We start from the raw sequence: 17,209 nt of genomic DNA on the forward strand, positions 1-17,209 counted from the left end.
TATAATTTAGTTCACACTTCCATTAGAAAAATAAAGCCAAGAAAAATGACTTAAAGAAGACCAAGAATCACAGCTGATAGAGTTGCATGAGTAGTACATTTAGTAGATTAATTAGGTGGCAAAGCAAATATGCCACCTAGATAATTGAGAGCTTTGAAAGGAATGGTCTTGGTAACAGTATTTTCTACAACATCACTAGCAAATTTATCCATTCAGTTCCTTTTAAGTGTCTGAAACATTTATGGTCTTTTGAGGCTCATGATTCTTATGAAGATTTTCAAATCAAATGCAGATGCCTGACTGGGCCATAAAAAACAAGTCAAATGAGGGTAATAAGCTTCGTTTGTATGATTTGTATATTTTTAATTTCTGATTATTCTCATTTACTCCAGATTTTATTAATATTGGTAGTAAATAATGTGAGCAGAAGTCAGCACTGCTAGTTAATTAAAGCCACAAATTCTCCATGCAGACTGCTGAGGATTGAATGATGTCTCCTTTCTTACTAGATTTTGTGACTTGCGACAAGACATTTAACATCTTTGTGTCTCAGATTCTTCATCTCTGAAGTGGCAACAATAGTATCACCCTTATAGAATCTTAACAAGTGGTGGTATGACTTGCATAGTGATGAGGAACATGATTCTAGAGCCTGAAATATTCTCAGTGCCTCTTCTATACAGAAGGCAGCCAAGCAGTCCATCCCCAGGTTGCTTTGTCCAGGAAAGGTTGAAGCTTCTGCATAGTCTCAAGTGTTTCCTTGAATGTGGGATCCAGAAGAAAAGTCTGCACAAAGCAGTTCACTGACTTTCCAGATGTAATACATTTTCATTTTCCTAAACACACGGCAAGCCCCAAGGGAAGAATACACTGTGTATAAAACCAGTCTCCCTGAGCTGTTCATTATTTATAAACAACTTAACATGAACTCACATACTTATACTTATTTCTTTATATGTGTTTTATACTCATTGGTTTATTTAGATAGTGTTTGGATTAAGTCTTCAAATTTAGCATTCTGAAAGTATTTAAATATTTCTGACAACTAAAATGTTTAGTTCTCTGCTCAATCCTTGACCAGTTCTCATGGCTTACAGATTAACAGCAATGCATGATTGCTTTCGTCTTTATAGGTAAAGCTGTCCTACCAGTATCTGAAATGGGGAAGGGAAGAATGTGGTGGGTGCTTCTAGGTATCAGGGACTCACTGGTATCTTTGAAGACTTCAGGGACTGGTATCTAAGTTGAACTGAATTCAGATGTTGAAGTTAGAACAAGGAATTCATTTCTGAACTTTGTTAATTCTTTAGTTCTAGGAAGTTGATGTATCAGTGAGTTCTTATTGATTAAAAAGTGCATAGCGAAAAATCAGATAAGTCACATCTATCACATTAAATGTTGATGGCAGAAATCACATACTTTGCTTTTGGAATTCACTGATATTGCAACAGTCCAATATGTTATAGTTCTTGTCATAAGTACACAGGAGTTTAACAAACATTTTGGTTGACTGGATGATGTCTTTGTTACAGAGGGTTAACAGAAATCCTTCTCCTGAAAAGTTATATTGTGAAGGCTCAGTAGATCAGACTCAGAAGATGGTGAGAGGGCTTTGGCTCTGCTGGTTATTCAGCCACCAGAGGATCAGTTTAAAAAGAAGTTCAATTGTAGGATTGGCTTTACTGGAAGGTTACCAACTCATTCTATTATTCTAAATATCATGACATTTCTTTCTCACTTGCAAAATTGGAAGAGATTTTGTTGGGAAGAAATAAGTGAGTAATTGTCTTGGATCTTTAGAAACAATTGTGAAGTACACTGAAGGCAGCTACAGTAATGTAAAACCCTTGGACACTTGAGATAAGCCATTTCTTGTGCAGATCCCGTTTTCTCAAAGTGTCTGCTTGATCACACATCCAAGAACTCTCAGCTCCAGATTTCTTTGCCACTTGAATAATTTCAAAAGATGGGTAGAGGTCGTTATTCACTCAAAAGTAGATTCAGTAGTGATGGTATAGAGAATACTGAACAATCTAGTGCTTCTAGAACCACAGCACTAATTGCCCTGGGTTACAAAAGTATTGGTTACTAATAGCTCTTAGCTGAGTCTTTCTCTGGGCATTGGCCTTGGCTGAAGGATCCACCTCACCCAAGGTTGTAGTCCCTTCCCTGGGCAGCCTGCATCCAACATAACTGATTATTGAGGAGTTACAAAGACCCAATCTCATTGCTTCCACTTGGGACTACTCTGAAGGGCCATTCCCAGTTCCAGAACTTCCTGGAGGACTGGCTGAGTCCTCTGGTAGAGGACTGCATTGCAGTTCAACTAGTCCCAACTTTGTCTCCCACAAAATATTGTCATTTGGTGGGTTTTTCAGACATACAGGGCATATCTCCTCTAGCCTGTTCTTTTCTCTCTGCCTGTTGATCACTGTCTCAGCTGTTTGTCACAGTGGTTCTAGAATTACCACTTCATTTAAAAGTCTTTTTTTTTTCCCCAAGCTTCCAAGGATCATCCTAGCAGTATCTTAACACTTTTTTCCTAAAGTCTTGCCAGGGAGTTAAAGCCTATGTCCCAGAAGAGTGGCAAATAAACTCTCACTTATCCAGCTTTGCGTTCTGCCACCTGATCCAGCACCTTGGGAAAAAATCTCTTGACCCCTGCTAATATATGTTAATGAGATCTTACTATCCTTTGGCATATACTCCTTTTACTTCTTGAGCAGACCTAACCCTTCCCTAGTTGGGTTATATTGTAAATTGACCCTAGATATTGGTCTGGTGGTCAGGAGAGGAAGTGAAGACAGATCCTGACAGGAATGCATATTGTCTTGCAAAGCAGAAAGGGAAGCACCAGTCCTTAACTGGGATATATGGGCCACTTCTGTGAGCTCAGAGGGATTAGGAGGATCTAAGAATTCAAGGTTTTTGATAAATTGACCCAAATGGCCCCATCCCTAGATTCAGGATTCCATGCTTTACCAGTAGGCTTCTAATCTTGGCGTATCAGATTTGCCACCGTTAAGAAGTCAACTTCCTCTGGAGCTCTACTACTCTTATAAAGTTCTTTTCTTCCCTTCAAGCTGCAGAGTCTCTTTTTGTGCTACCAAGAAGGCCCTTCGACTTTCAGAGCTCATATTTAATTAATTATTAATTACTGTCCACACTTGCCATTAATCTGGCAAATGTGTTATTTTCCACCTCTGCCTATATATGAGCTCCTTGATAAGACGTGTATGCTCCAGAGGGTAGGAGATATACACTCAGAAGATTCATAGACTGATACATCAGTGAATTCCACAGTGGTCAGGAGTATATCTATGTATCATCTCTAAAATAAGAAAATTTTTACAACTCATATTTCTCACCACTAGGAAGGTAGCATAATGCCTTGTAGGCCTCTTTAGGTACTGGGAGGCAAAACATTATACACTTGGGAATATTTCTTGGATCCATTTACCAAGTGACATAAATGCTACCTGCTTTTAGTGAGGCTCAAAGAAGATAAGAGACCTGTAGCAAATTCAGGCTGTAATATAAACAGCTCTTAATATGTGGACTATAAGGTCCAGCAGATCTTAAGGTACTAGAAATTTTTATGATGAGGAAAAATACCATGTTGAACTTATGACCCAGCTGGTATCAGATAGCATCTGTCATTCACTGCTTCAGTGCTGGGACAATAGGCTCATGAATGGAGTAGCCAGGATAGCAAGATGGCCATGCAAGGGCCCAAGCCATCTGTTCCCACTTATCAAAACTTATCTAGCTACTGCCCCTTCTAAATATCCAACCTGCCAGCAAGAGAAACTAATACTCAGCCCCCATCACTTGAAAGGGTACCCAGGCAACTGATAGTAAATTGATTATATTGGGTCCCTTTTACCCTGAAGAAGGCAGCCTTCATTTTATCATTCCCGCTGACATAGGCTTGGTCATCACCACTGTTTGAGGGCTACAGAATATTTAATCTGATGACCAGATAATCAAATATCCCATATAACATCAAATCAGACACCAAATCCCACCTACAACAAAGGGAGTGTGGTAGTAGGTCTTGACACATTGGAGCCCCCTGCCCAGAAGCTGCCAGCCTGATAGGGGGATGCAATGGCCTTTTGACTATGCAGCCCTGGCATCCGCTAGGATATGTTAGTCTACAAGAATGGAATGTCACTGTCTAGGATGCACTATACCCTCCAGGTCAGGGGCCAACAAACTGCAGTCCAAGCACCATATCTGACCTGCCACATTTGTTGTAAATAAAGTTTTATTAGAACACAATCATTCTCTTGCATTTACATTTGCCTATGTTTGCTTTCACACTGTAGAAGCAGAGTTGAATAGTTGTGACAAAAATATATATATATGGTCTGCAACACCTAAAATATTTATTGTTTAGCCTTTTACAAAAAAAAAATGTACTGACACCTGCTCTAGATCAGTTATTTCATATAGTGCTATGTTCCCAATAGGTTGAATAAATTGGTTCATGAACCAAGGTATGGAAATCAGTATAGCCCCACATATCATCACTTCTAGTGACCCACATGAGGGAAATGTATACTTTCCAATCCAACAGCTTTATGCTCTGAGGCTAGAGGGGGTAATGCTTTTATTAGGGAATATAGTAAAAGTCCCATGTAATTTTAAGGGATGGCTGTCATCCAGTTACTATGGGCTCCCCATGCAAAGAGATCAGCAGGAAAGCGTAAATGACCCTGAATACTAGGGGAAAGTGAAGTGGCTATTATACAGTGGGAACAGGAAAGAATATACTTGGCAGCCAGATGATCCAGTGGGGCATCTTTTGGCATGGCCCTGCAGCCCTGCTTAATGTTGATTGTAATAGTAAAGTCTAGTAGTCATGGGCTGAGAATGTCATGGTGACCAGGGACTTGGATTCCTCACAAAAAGGGGTCTGGGTCACCCACCAAGTAATCCACCTAGACCAGCAGAAGTGCTAACTGAGGTTGAAGGGAATCTAGAATAGTTGGTAGAGGAGAGAGGTGCTGAGCACCAGTTGCTGTCTAGAGACAGCAATATGCGGCCTGTAGCTTATCCCAGTAACCAACCCTTGTATAGTTCCCCAGAAAAAGAGACCAGCTTTAATTCTGGAAAAGATGCCCCCAGATGGGAGGAACTTACAGTAGGAAGAAAATGGATCCGAGTGGCATAACGAGGGATAATTTCTTTCTTCTCTAACTTCGCCAGTATCATTTCGTACCATTCTTCCCTCTCACTACATTCCAATTACATTGGTCTCTATCAACACGCCAAGACCTCAGACTTCTAGGCCATTGGATTTTCTTATTCTTCCTGCCTGGAATGCTTTTCCCCTAGCTTTTTCCATAGTGGTCTCAATTTCCTCCTTCAAGTCTCAGTTCAGATGTCATCTCCTCTGACCAGGTTTTGCCAGACCACCTTATCTAAAGCAAGCTTCCCAGATTATGTTCTATATTATCAGCCTGTTTAATTTATAACACTTACCACAGTCTATTGATTATGTTGCTTATTTAGTTATTTGTGTCTTTCCCATTAGAATGTAAGTTCTATAATGGCAGGGAAGTTGTCTGCCTTATCATTGTTTTCCCAAGGCAGACAGTGACAGGCATATACTAAGGGTGCAGAAATACTTGTCAATTCACTCAATAGATAAATGGATTAAGAAAATTAAGGAGATCTGTGTGGGAGGCAGAATGAGCATTATTAAGCACCCCACACTGTGATGTTGATGCAAATTTCTTATGCCACATTTTGAGAAAGAGTTGTTTAATGCTTAGGAGTTTTAAAATGTCTTTGAATTATTTCTTACAAAATTTTCTTTTTTTCTTTCTTTTTGGCTGCTTTGGGTCATCATTGCTGCACGCGGGCTTTCTCTAGTTGCAGTGAGTGGGGGCTACTTTGTTGCGGTGCATGGGCTTCTCATTGCAGTGGCTTCTCTTGTTGCGGAGCACGGGCTCTAGGTGCACGGACTTCAGTAGTTGTGGTGTGTGGGCTCAATAGTTGTGGCACATGGGCTTAGATGCTCTGCAGCATATGGGATCTTCCTGGGCCAGGGCTCAAACCTGTGTCCCCTGCATTGGCAGGCGGATTCTTAACCACTGCACCACCAAGGAAGTCCCCCAAATATTCTGATAATAATAATAATCTACAATTTTATTGATTTGTCTGCCACATGTCAGCTCTGTGCTTACTTACCACTATATGTATGTTACCACATTTAATCTTACGACAACCCTATTATTGTTTCCATTTTACTGATGAGGAAGCTGAAGCTCAGAGTAGTTATGTACTCAGTCAAAGTTTATACAGTGGTAAGGAGGTTCAGAACCAGAACTGAGAACTGTCTGATGCCAAAACCAATGCTTTCTTGTACACAAGTACATGAGTGGGTCCCCAAATCTGTTGCTCAGAGTTGATTCAATAATACTGTTCTCTGGTCCTCTCCACTTTTTTTCTTTTGCCTTGTCACTAAACAGGAAAGAACTCATTACTTCAGCCAGATGGCAGCCAAATCACACCTCTCTGATGACAAACTGACTGCCTTTGCTCTAAATGATACATGAATCTGAATTTTCAAATCACCCTTTCAACATACTGCCAGGAAAAAATACAGGGGACATGATTGAATATATCAGACATAGTCTTAAATCCCTTAGTGTGGAAAGGTTTGAAGCTTTCAAAAATGGAAAGGATATTTCAGGCTGTTAGATGTCTTGCTTCAGACTGCTGGTTGAAAGACGTTACCTTCTCAGAAAAGGTAGGCTTGGGGATTCTTAGGTGATATTTCAAGAACTCATGATACTAAATTGAACTGGAAACCTTGCCAAAGCAGAATTTTCCTAGGACATTAATTTTCATTCTGCTATTTGTCATCATGAATATATATTTGTTCCATAAATGTACATGTAGTGGATGCTTTCTAGTAATGATGACTGACTACTCCCAAAAAACATTCTATTTTGTCCTTGAGGCTGTTTCCTCTCTACCTGTTGGACTCATCTTTATCCTGAATAACTGTCCCACTGGAGAACATAGAGCATGACTTTGTACCTGGATTTTCATCAAAGGAATCAACCAGAATAAGATATTGTAGAATTAATGTCTTGAGTTTAAGTTCTAAATTCAGTTATCTTTTTGTTGGCTGTTATCATTATGGTAGTGACAGAAACCAGAAGAGGAGACAAGGAGATTGACTGTTAACTCTGCTGCTTAGAAATAAAAGTAGAGGCAACATACTAAAGAAGCTTTCATTTATTATCTAAGAAGTAAATGGAGAACAATAAATGAAATAACTTTTGTTAGTTTTATAAACTTTATAACTTAGTTCAGTTTAAAGGCTACTTAAAGTGAATTTACTTCAGTAGGGACCAAAATTTCACATTTAACAATGAATGAAAGACTTGTTGAAATTTATATTGAAAAATAAAACTAAAAATTATAAAAGTATATATATATAAAAGTAATATAATTAAGTTATTAAATATACTTCAACCTATGCTAATATTAGGAAGAAATAAAATATAAATCAAGTTCTCCCTTTTGTGGTGGGGAAATCAGGCAAAACCATTTGATATAATGTTATGACATCCGTCATTCTACCTTTGACATTTATAGACATGAAGTGTCATTTTTGCAAAGAAATATGGAAGCTTCATTAATTTTTCCCAGTGGTCTTTTATAATTTGTTATTCAAAACCATTTTCTTTTAGAGTATTCTGGCATCATTCTTGCCTTTATTTTCATCAACTTTAAACTGGACTAATTCTTCCAAGTCGTTATTTGTCCATAGCATTACTTGTGATTCCTCAGCACCTTTTTTTTATACTTGTAAGATTGGATAATCAGCCATAAACTGATAAGATAGTTTCTTAGAATGGGCAAAGGATTAATGTAATTACTAAATAGAAAAAGATGTTTGAGTGGAAACTAATCTTTAAGTTAATATTCTTATCCTTTGACTTTCGCTTTCCTAAAGAACAACATGTCTGCAGAGACTTAGTGAATAAAAATTCATAGAATAGAGGACTAGTTTAAAGAAAAGGCTGTGGACTGAGAAAGCATCTATTAGTCAGCTCAGGCTGCCATAACAAAATACTGCAGGCTGGGTGGCTTAGACACATAAATTACTTTTTTTTTTAGTTTTGGAGGCTGGAAGTCCAAGATCAAGATGCCATCAGGGTTGATTTCTGGTGAGGCTTGTGTTCCTGGCTTGCAGATGGCCCCCTCCTCATTTGTCCTCACATGGCCTTTCCTCTCTGCCTGAGGAAGAGAGACATCTCTGGTGTCTTCTTCTTTTTTATAAGGACACAAATTCTATCAGATTAGCCCCCAACCTTATGACCTCATCTAACCTAATTATCTCCCTAAGGGCCCTATCTCCAAACAGAGTCATATTGGAGATTAAGGCTTTCAGCATATGGATTTGGAGGCACACAACTCAGCCCCTAGCAACATGTGCTCATATCATAGCTCTATTGCTTCCTCCCTGTTTCATCTTGGACAGATTATAAACATCCTTTAACCTTAATTTAATAATCTATGTGATATGGATAATTACTCAACTCATAGGATTTTGACATAAGTTAAAATAAGTAGTGTATTTTAAGGACTCAGCACAATTCATGGCATAGAATAAGTGCACAATAAATACTGCTTGTTGTTATGGGTTCCTGTTGATACCCTAGTACTGATTACCTATGAACAGTAAGAAGGGATTGACTCCTTTTCTTCATGGCAGTGAGAAATGGGGAAGCTGGGTTTGTGGAGAAGGGGTAGGTAGAGTGGGTGGAAAAAGCTACTAGGAGGAGGGAAAAGCAGACTGAGTCCCTGAGGCGTCTAGCAGGAGTAAGAAGAAGAAACCTGCCCAAGGAGTCTTGGTGCTTAGCGACCCAAAGACATATGACGTTTCCCAATCTGTCTGTCTTTCTCAATAGACTCAAAGCTCAAGGAGAAAAATGGCCATGTTTTATGTACATTTGTATTCCTGAAATTTTCTGGCATATTACTTTATCTATACTCGATGATCGGTATGTGTTTAGAGAATTTATATGGTATTTATTGATTTAGTTATTTATTATTTAATTATGATCAGCCTGGCTATTTACCTAACCATTATTTTGGGGGTCCACCCACCATAGATGATTAATTGGATCACCCAGATTATTCTGAAGTATTTAAGTTTGCTAGAGTTTTAGAGAAACACAACTATGTTAGTCTAACTCAGGGATAATCATGACAGTCCTTCAGTTGCTTAAGAGGAATATTGAGATGAATCTGGTATTCTATTGTGCATAGAAAACAAAAATCATTAAATAAATACCCAACCTCTCTTTGAAGTCATTCCCTCTTCAGCCTTGCTTTAAATTTTTTCCTGTTTATTGATACTGGTGCATTTTAGTGAGGTTTCTCTCTCATTTGTTCTTTTGCTCATCATTGCTGTTCTGTGATTTCTAGATTAAAAAAAATTTTTTTTCTCCAGGATATTCTACCAGGTTGCTCCCTTTTTTTAGTTTTCCTCTTCTTTCTTTCTTTTCCAAAACTATAGAAATTAAAGACGGAAAAGACACATTGCTCATCAAATCCCTCTTCTTCCAGGGTTGGATAGTCCTCTTTAATAGAGCAGTTTTTCCACTGAGCTGAAAATGATTCAAGTGATGGGGTTTCCACCACTTCCTGTGAATGACTCTTCCACAGACTGACAGATCCCATTACATGATCATTTTCTCCCTTATGCTCTGCCTGCATTTTTCTTTGCTCAATTTAATTCTGTTTCTCTTAGTTATACCCCTTTGGATAGCTCAAAGAAATTCCTCTCCCCTTTTTGTTCCATAATTCTCGCAAATATTTGCAGATGGTTATTATTTCTCCTTAGTCATTATTTGGCCCAGCCATTTGAATTGAGTCTTTCATCTTTTCCTGTTATCCAGTGCCTATAGCTTTTTCAGTCTTTTGGTATTTGTGCTCAAAACTTATCATTTAAAAAAATGTTCTGACTACTTTGAAATGGAAAGGTCCAAATCGCAGTGTGAGACTTTTCTTTCAGAAACTTCAAGGTGAAAGCCACACACCTTGTGGTCTCATATACCTATAGATTCTGTTGTAATATCAAGCAATTGTGCTTCTTGATTCAAATGTTCCAGGTTCAAATTCTGTCTGTTTCATGAAACCTCATTCACAGCATTTGGCATTGTTAGGGGAAAGGACAGATACTTTACTGTCTGAGGGAAAAGGATACTGCTGTCACAGAACATTTAGAAATACCCTAAAACAGGTACTATTCCTCTGAAAGAGGGATACAATTTTTCCTAAAATAAAGTTTTAATTAAAGAAGATAATTTTCCCTTAAATTTTTGAAAAAATCTAATTTACTGATCCAATATGCTCTCAGATTTCTACATTCATTTGTGGCAGAGTTCCTTACTAACCACTGCGAGAAATACCATTTGAATATAGTGTTCTGAGAAATAGATCGTTTCTTTAGAACTGCCATATTATTTTATTAGCAACATAAATAAGGATGGTGTGAAGTATATGTACAGCAAATATCAAAGGGCCCAAGGTCTGGAGAATTTCTGAACATCGCAAGTTCCCTGAGTCTCCTCCTTCTTGGTCTCCTGGGTGGTCATTGAATAAGTCAGATGTCCTTTTCTCATATCTAATGGATTTTTCTGTGTGTCAGTGACTATTGCCATGAAACGTATTTACCATTTCTTTCTTTTTCCCTTATTCTTGTTGCTGCACACCCCTAATATTTTGCAGTGCCAATTGAAGCTACAAGGATAAGTTGTTAACAACATTTGCTTTGTTTTCTGATCTTGGAAATGATGAAAATGTAAGATAGTTGCTTGTTAACGTGAGATGTCTTCAGTATAGACCAATTAGGACCATCGATAGAGGCCAAATAATAGTGTAAAAATACATGGGTTTTGGAGCCAGATGGACCTATTATAGAGATTTATCTCTGCCTTGCTGTGAAATCTAAAGCAAATACCTTCTTGTTTTCTTTTTCTCTCCCTCTGGATTGGGAAATATGACTAGTGATTTACTAGTGATTGGTTTTTTTTATCTTTCATAGCTTATTTACAATAGTTATCTCTACAGAGTGTATCAAAATTAGGTAGTGTTATGATCCCCACTCACTGTATTTGTTTGGCCAATCCTGCCCATCATCCTCATAGGAATCAGACCCTTAGGATGGTTATACTTTCCAAATAAATTCTTCACCTGTCTTTCGAGTCCTGAGTTTGCTGAAGAAGTATTTTGCTTCCTTGCTAATATATTTTTCCCCTCACAGAATGTCTGTTTTATGACATCAATTCATGCTTACTACCTATATTATAATTTTCAACTACATTAAAACCATTTACTCAGATTTCACTATGACTACCATGATTCATTGCTCACGATTGTCTTCTATAAACACTTGTTATGTCTAGAGAGTTAGCACATAATGTTCTTAGTGAGGGTGCTTTCTCAGGTAATTGCTTCAGCCAGAATACGTGGAAAGAAAGGGCATGTAATTTTTGAATCCTTGTGAAGTGTGATAATGAAAGATATCTTGGGGAAGGATATGAATCTTTATAATTGTACTTTTTTCTTGTTAACGCATCTATAGCTCTCTCTCTTTTATTATTTTCCATTGTAGTAGATGGAAAATCTGATGCTCAGTGGGTGGCCTCCCGGAAGTGCATGATCCAGAGAAAAGTAAGGTAGAAGCCATAGTATTTTTTATGACCTCCACAGTGGGTGAATACCAGGGGCAGACTCAACAGGAGCCACCTTGGAGGATGGCTACTGCAGTAGTTTACCATTTTGTTTAATTGAGATTTTAACTGATGTAATTGTAGATTTATATGCAGTTGTAAATGACTATATGGAGAGATGCAGTGCACACTTTGCCAAGTTTTCCCCAATTTTGCATTTTGCAAAACTGTAATATAATTTTACGACATTGACATTGACATAATGCACCAATTTTATTCAGCTTTCTCAGTTTTTCTCCTACTCATGAGTGTGTGTATATGTGTTTGTGTGTATTAAGTTCTATTCAGTTAAATTAGATGTTGGTTTACGTATCCAACACCTCAGTCAAGATACTGAACAGTTCCAACACCACAAGAATTCCTCCTCTTGTCTTTTTATAACCACACCTTCCTCCCTCTTGTACCAACTCCCCTCCCCAACCCTGACTCCTGGTAATCACTTATCTGTCCTCATTTCACAGGCAAATGATTAAACAAACTATAGTATATACATACCACAAAATACTACTCAGCAATTAAAAGAAATGGACAATTAATGTAAACAGCAACTTAGATGACTCTTCAAGGAATTATGCTGACTGAAAAGTTCCTTCTTATTCTCTCTCTCTTTTTTCTTTTTTCTCTCTATTGATCATTTCTCTTCTGTTTGAAGAACTTCTTATAGCTAATTTTTAACAGGAGGTTTGCTAGTAACAAATTCTTTTACTTTTTTTACCTTGAGAATGTTTTTCCCTTAATTCCTGAATAATGATTTCTAAAGATATAGAATTCTCAACTGATCCTTTTTTTTTTCAGCACGTGAAAAATATTGTGTCATACCCTAATGGCCTCCTGATTTCCAGTGAGAAACCCACTGTTATTTGAATTGAGGTTCCCCTACAGATAATGTGTAGTTTCTGTCTGGTTGCTTCTAAATTTTTTTTCTTTATCATTAGTTTTCAAAAGTTTATGAAATGTCTTGGTGTGGATTTCATAGTTTGTACTTTTAGGGGATTTGCTCAACTTCTTGGAACTGTAGGTCTGTGTCTTATATCAAATTTGGAAAATTTTCAGGCATTATTTACTCAAATACCTTTTCAGTCCCACTTTCTTTTTCCTCTTCTTCTGGAATACCAGTGATATGAATGTTGATTTTTCTTACTGTCTCTCAGGTCCCTGAGATTCTGTTAGTTTCTTTTGGTCTGTTTTCTCTGTGTTGTTCAGCTTAGGTAAATAACCAGCGTACTGTTTTTGTCCTCAGGTTCATCTAGTCTATCTTCTGCCACCTCCACTGTACTATTCAGCCCATTCAGTAAGTTTCTATTTTTGTTATGGCATTTTTCAGCTCTATAATTTCCATTTTGTTTATTTTTTATAACTCCTATTTCTTTGCTAATATTTACTATTTTTAAATTTTATTTTAAGAGAATTTGTAATAGATTGTTAGAGTATTTTTATGAAATTTCTTTATAGTTGTCAGACAATTCTAACATCAGATTCATCTTTTTAAAAATTTCAGTTCATTGTCTTTTCTCATTCAAGTTGCAATTGTCTTTGTTCTTGGTATGGTGGATGGGTTTTCTATTATATTCTTGATGTTTCTTGTCTATTACATTAGAGGACATTGCATTTTAATTAAATCTTTTATTTCTGGAAGCAGTACCCTGTTTAGATTTATCGCATGAGGTTTGGTGTACTTTGTAGACTGTGATTCCCATGGTAGTTTTATATTTAGAGCCTATGTGGTATTATTTTGGTCTACTTGGTTGACCTGGTGATGCTGGGGCACGTATTGTTCCTCCCAGTGTTGCCTGAAGGTGGAGAAGGGATACCCCAAGATGAGTGTGCTGAGTTTTTCTCAGTGGATGAGGGCTGATACATCCCGGTTGTCCCAATATCTCTGGGCGGGGATGGGAGATTCTCAGGCCTCTGGGAATTGAGCTTCCCAGACAAGGCTGAGTCTCCTTTGCCAGTTCCATTTCATGTCTACTGCAAAACAGGAGTATCAGGCTCTGCAGGGAAGGAGAATGCTTCCCCAGGCTCCTTGTTTTTGGTATGGCTCCCAATCCATTCCCCTTACCTAAGGAGTCTGGCTCACTTGACATTGTAAGAGGGACTCCTGTTCAGTCCAGGAAAGTGATGAGCCTACCTCAGCTGCCTTCTTTTTTAGGTTGGGGATCAGGAAACATAAGGCCTCTGTTGGGTAGGGCTGTCACTGTGTCATTCCTCCAGTCCTGGGCTCCAAAACTAGCTCTTCTTCTTCTCCCCATCTTTCAGAGTTCTTTCTTTGTACCTTATACCATTTCCAGTGTTTATAGCTGTACTTGCCAGAGAGGAGCAGAGAAAAACAGGTCTACCTCATCTAGTAGTGTATCTTTTAAATCTTCAACTTAGGTAAATTTTCTTTAATTCATTTATTCCTTCATTCATTCACTGAGCACCAACTGTGGGTTTGGCACCATTTTAAGTATTGGCAGTGCTAAAGAAGTACAAGATTCCTGTCCTCATGGAGTTTACATTCTAATATTTCTTTGATTATCACTTTTACCACATCTATTTCTTTTTCTTCTTTATATCTCTTATGTTTTTGCCTATGAGTTTCCTTTCTTAGTATTTTGTAATATATGTTTAAAACTATACAAGCTATTTCTTAGTGATAGCCAACTTATTTTCAATTTATCTAATTAATTTTAAAGTTTTTCTGGTCCAAAAATTGTTATGTGTGTGTACTCCAATTTATCTCCTTAATAAGATTTTGATTAGAGTTTCCTTCTGTTTCTGCCATTAGTTATGCTTCCACTATTCTGTTTATTTGATGCTGCCATTTTCCCACAAGCAGTCACATCCCCTTAAATGACTCTATTATTGCTCTTATCAGTAGGTGTAGATGGGACAGTAAATAAAGGCATAAGGAATTTTTCTCTGGGAAATTGGTGGAGATATGTTTGGCAAAGTGAAGCTTCTCTGTTGAGGCATCTCAGAGGAAACCTTTTTCTAATTTAGTGAAAGTAAGAATTGTTTGCAATTTCTCTCTGGGGCAGTGGCACTAGGGAAATGGCTTGTTTTTCACAGAGCTGCATATAGCAAGCTATATTTTACCCACTCCAATAGATTTAACTTAATGGCTGGCCAGATCCCCAGTATGATTCCCACCCCAGGATACATGGAGAATTGGTGCTTTGTTTTTGCAGAGAAGCAGCCCTTTTTCCAGGACACTGGGCTCTCAGTTACATCCTGTGCATATACCTGATTCATGAGGCTATAAGGTTTAAGATATATCTGCATTCTTCCCAGCCAAGATTATTTTGGTGGTTATGTCCTCCAACAGGGAATGGTCAGGGAAAGTACCATCTAATTTAATTGCCTCCGCCAGTTGGAGGAAAGAACTGGAGTATCTGTAAATCACGGCTGAATTCACATTGGAATGGACAGAGAGTTACTAGCAGAAAAAAAAAAAGATGAAGGTTACAATAAGGGTGAGAACATGAAGAAGTGTGAGTGCTTCTATGGACAAATCTTATAGCATTTGTATTTAGAACGTGAGAAGAGGAGACAGGGGAAAATGTACAAGCATGGGGGTTACTGAGACCAAAAGATGTAGAAAAAGGGATATAAATCTTTACCTTGATGTATGATTAGAAACTCCTCCCACCTGGAGTTTTCTTTTTTTTTCTTTTTTTTTTGCGGTACGCGGGCCTCTCACTGTTGTAGCCTCTCCCGTTGCGGAGCACAGGATCCGTACGCGCAGGCTCAGCAGCCATGGCTCACGGGCCTAGCCGCTCCGCGGCATGTGGTATCTTCCCAAACCGGGGCACAAACCCGTGTCTCCTGCATCGGCAGGCGGACTCTCAACCACTGCGCCACCAGGGAAGCCCTGAAGTTTTCTTGAGTGACAGTAATGTATACTTAATCTTTAAAAAATAATGTCTGAGTATTGGATCAAAGTTTGTCTGAATATAACACTCGGTCAGGAAAAGCCAACCAGTGGCTAAGTTTTATGCAGATTAGAAAAGAGGCCCTAGGGACTTCCCTGGTGGTCCAGTGGGTAAGAGTCTGCACTCCCAATGCAGAGGGCCTGGGTTCGATCCCTGGTCGGGGAACTAGATCCCGTATGCATGCCACAACTAAGAGTCCACATGCCACAACAAAGATCCTGTGTGCTGCAACTAAGACCCCAAGCACACTAAATAAATAATAACTTTTTTTTTTTTTAAAAAGAAAAGAGGACCTAAATTAACAGGTAAAAAGTCATAGATTTTGGAGGTAGGCAGTACTTGTTTAAAAACCTGGCTTGACCAATTACTTGCTGGATTTTTAGGAACATAGTTAACCTCTCCAATCCAATTTTCATACCTGTTAAATGAGGATATAGCTTCCTATGTGGTTTGGGATAAATTCTAAAGTCCCCAAACATACTTTTAAAAGACTATTATAACATGGCCATGGCCTCCAACCTCCTCTCATCGCGCACACCAGCTCAAGGAAACCAGGACTCATTTTAGTTCCTTGAATATACTATAATCTTTCACATGGCTGTAATCTTCCCAAAGGTTGTTCCCATTGCCTATAAATCACTCCTCTTCTCTCTCTTTTCCTGCATAACTCCCATTCATCCTTCAGGTCTCAGCTTAAACATACTTTTCCTCTGTCTGCATGTCCCTTAGTCTAATTCTCCTTCTGTTCTCTCATAGTGCCCCGTTTCTTTATTATAACATTCAAAACATTTTCCTATGACTATCTGATTCTTTTCTGTTTGGGTTCTGTCTTCCCCATTGGTTAGGGACTGTCTCAGTCTTGCCATTATAGCTTCTGTATTTAGCGGAGCACCCGTCATATATTCAGTACTCAGTAAATATTTGTTAACTATAAAAACAAATGATGCAGTGCCTAAAATGAAGTAAGTGTCCAATTAATGGCATCATTACCGGATCCTCTCAACTTCATTATTGGCATGATTATATTAGCCATTAAAATGGCTGTAAGAAGAGAATGCTAGAGTTCCCGTAATCTCAATACATCCTTTGTTATAGACTTTCAATTCCACAAAGTAAAATAAAAAGCACTGTATTTTTTTATTCAACACAGATAATAACCCACATATCATGTAGGGAGTCAGCAGCCCTTTTGCTAAAATTTATTCCATATGTCATATCAACAATAAGTCACACACCAATATTTTCTAATAGACTTAAAAGAAAACCTAGCAGTTACTTCTAAACACCGTGAAATTGCTAATGTGGAGAGAAAAGCACTGCTTGTCATACTTAAAATCCCAGGAGGCAATCAGATTTGTTGTTACCATATAATTTTTCCTTCACAATCCTTCCTTTCTACAGAGCCCACACATATGAAAGAAAAGATTTCTCTTTTGTAACAGTGTACAAAATAACCATAGAAAATTCTGCTGTTTCCCACAAACCAGAACTAAGGTAGCTCTGTCACATTTATCAGACTACTGGGTA

The sequence above is a fragment of the Mesoplodon mirus genome, assembly GCF_964341445.2.
Source record: "Mesoplodon mirus genome assembly, chromosome: 6".
Classification (NCBI taxonomy): Eukaryota; Metazoa; Chordata; class Mammalia; order Artiodactyla; family Ziphiidae; genus Mesoplodon; species Mesoplodon mirus.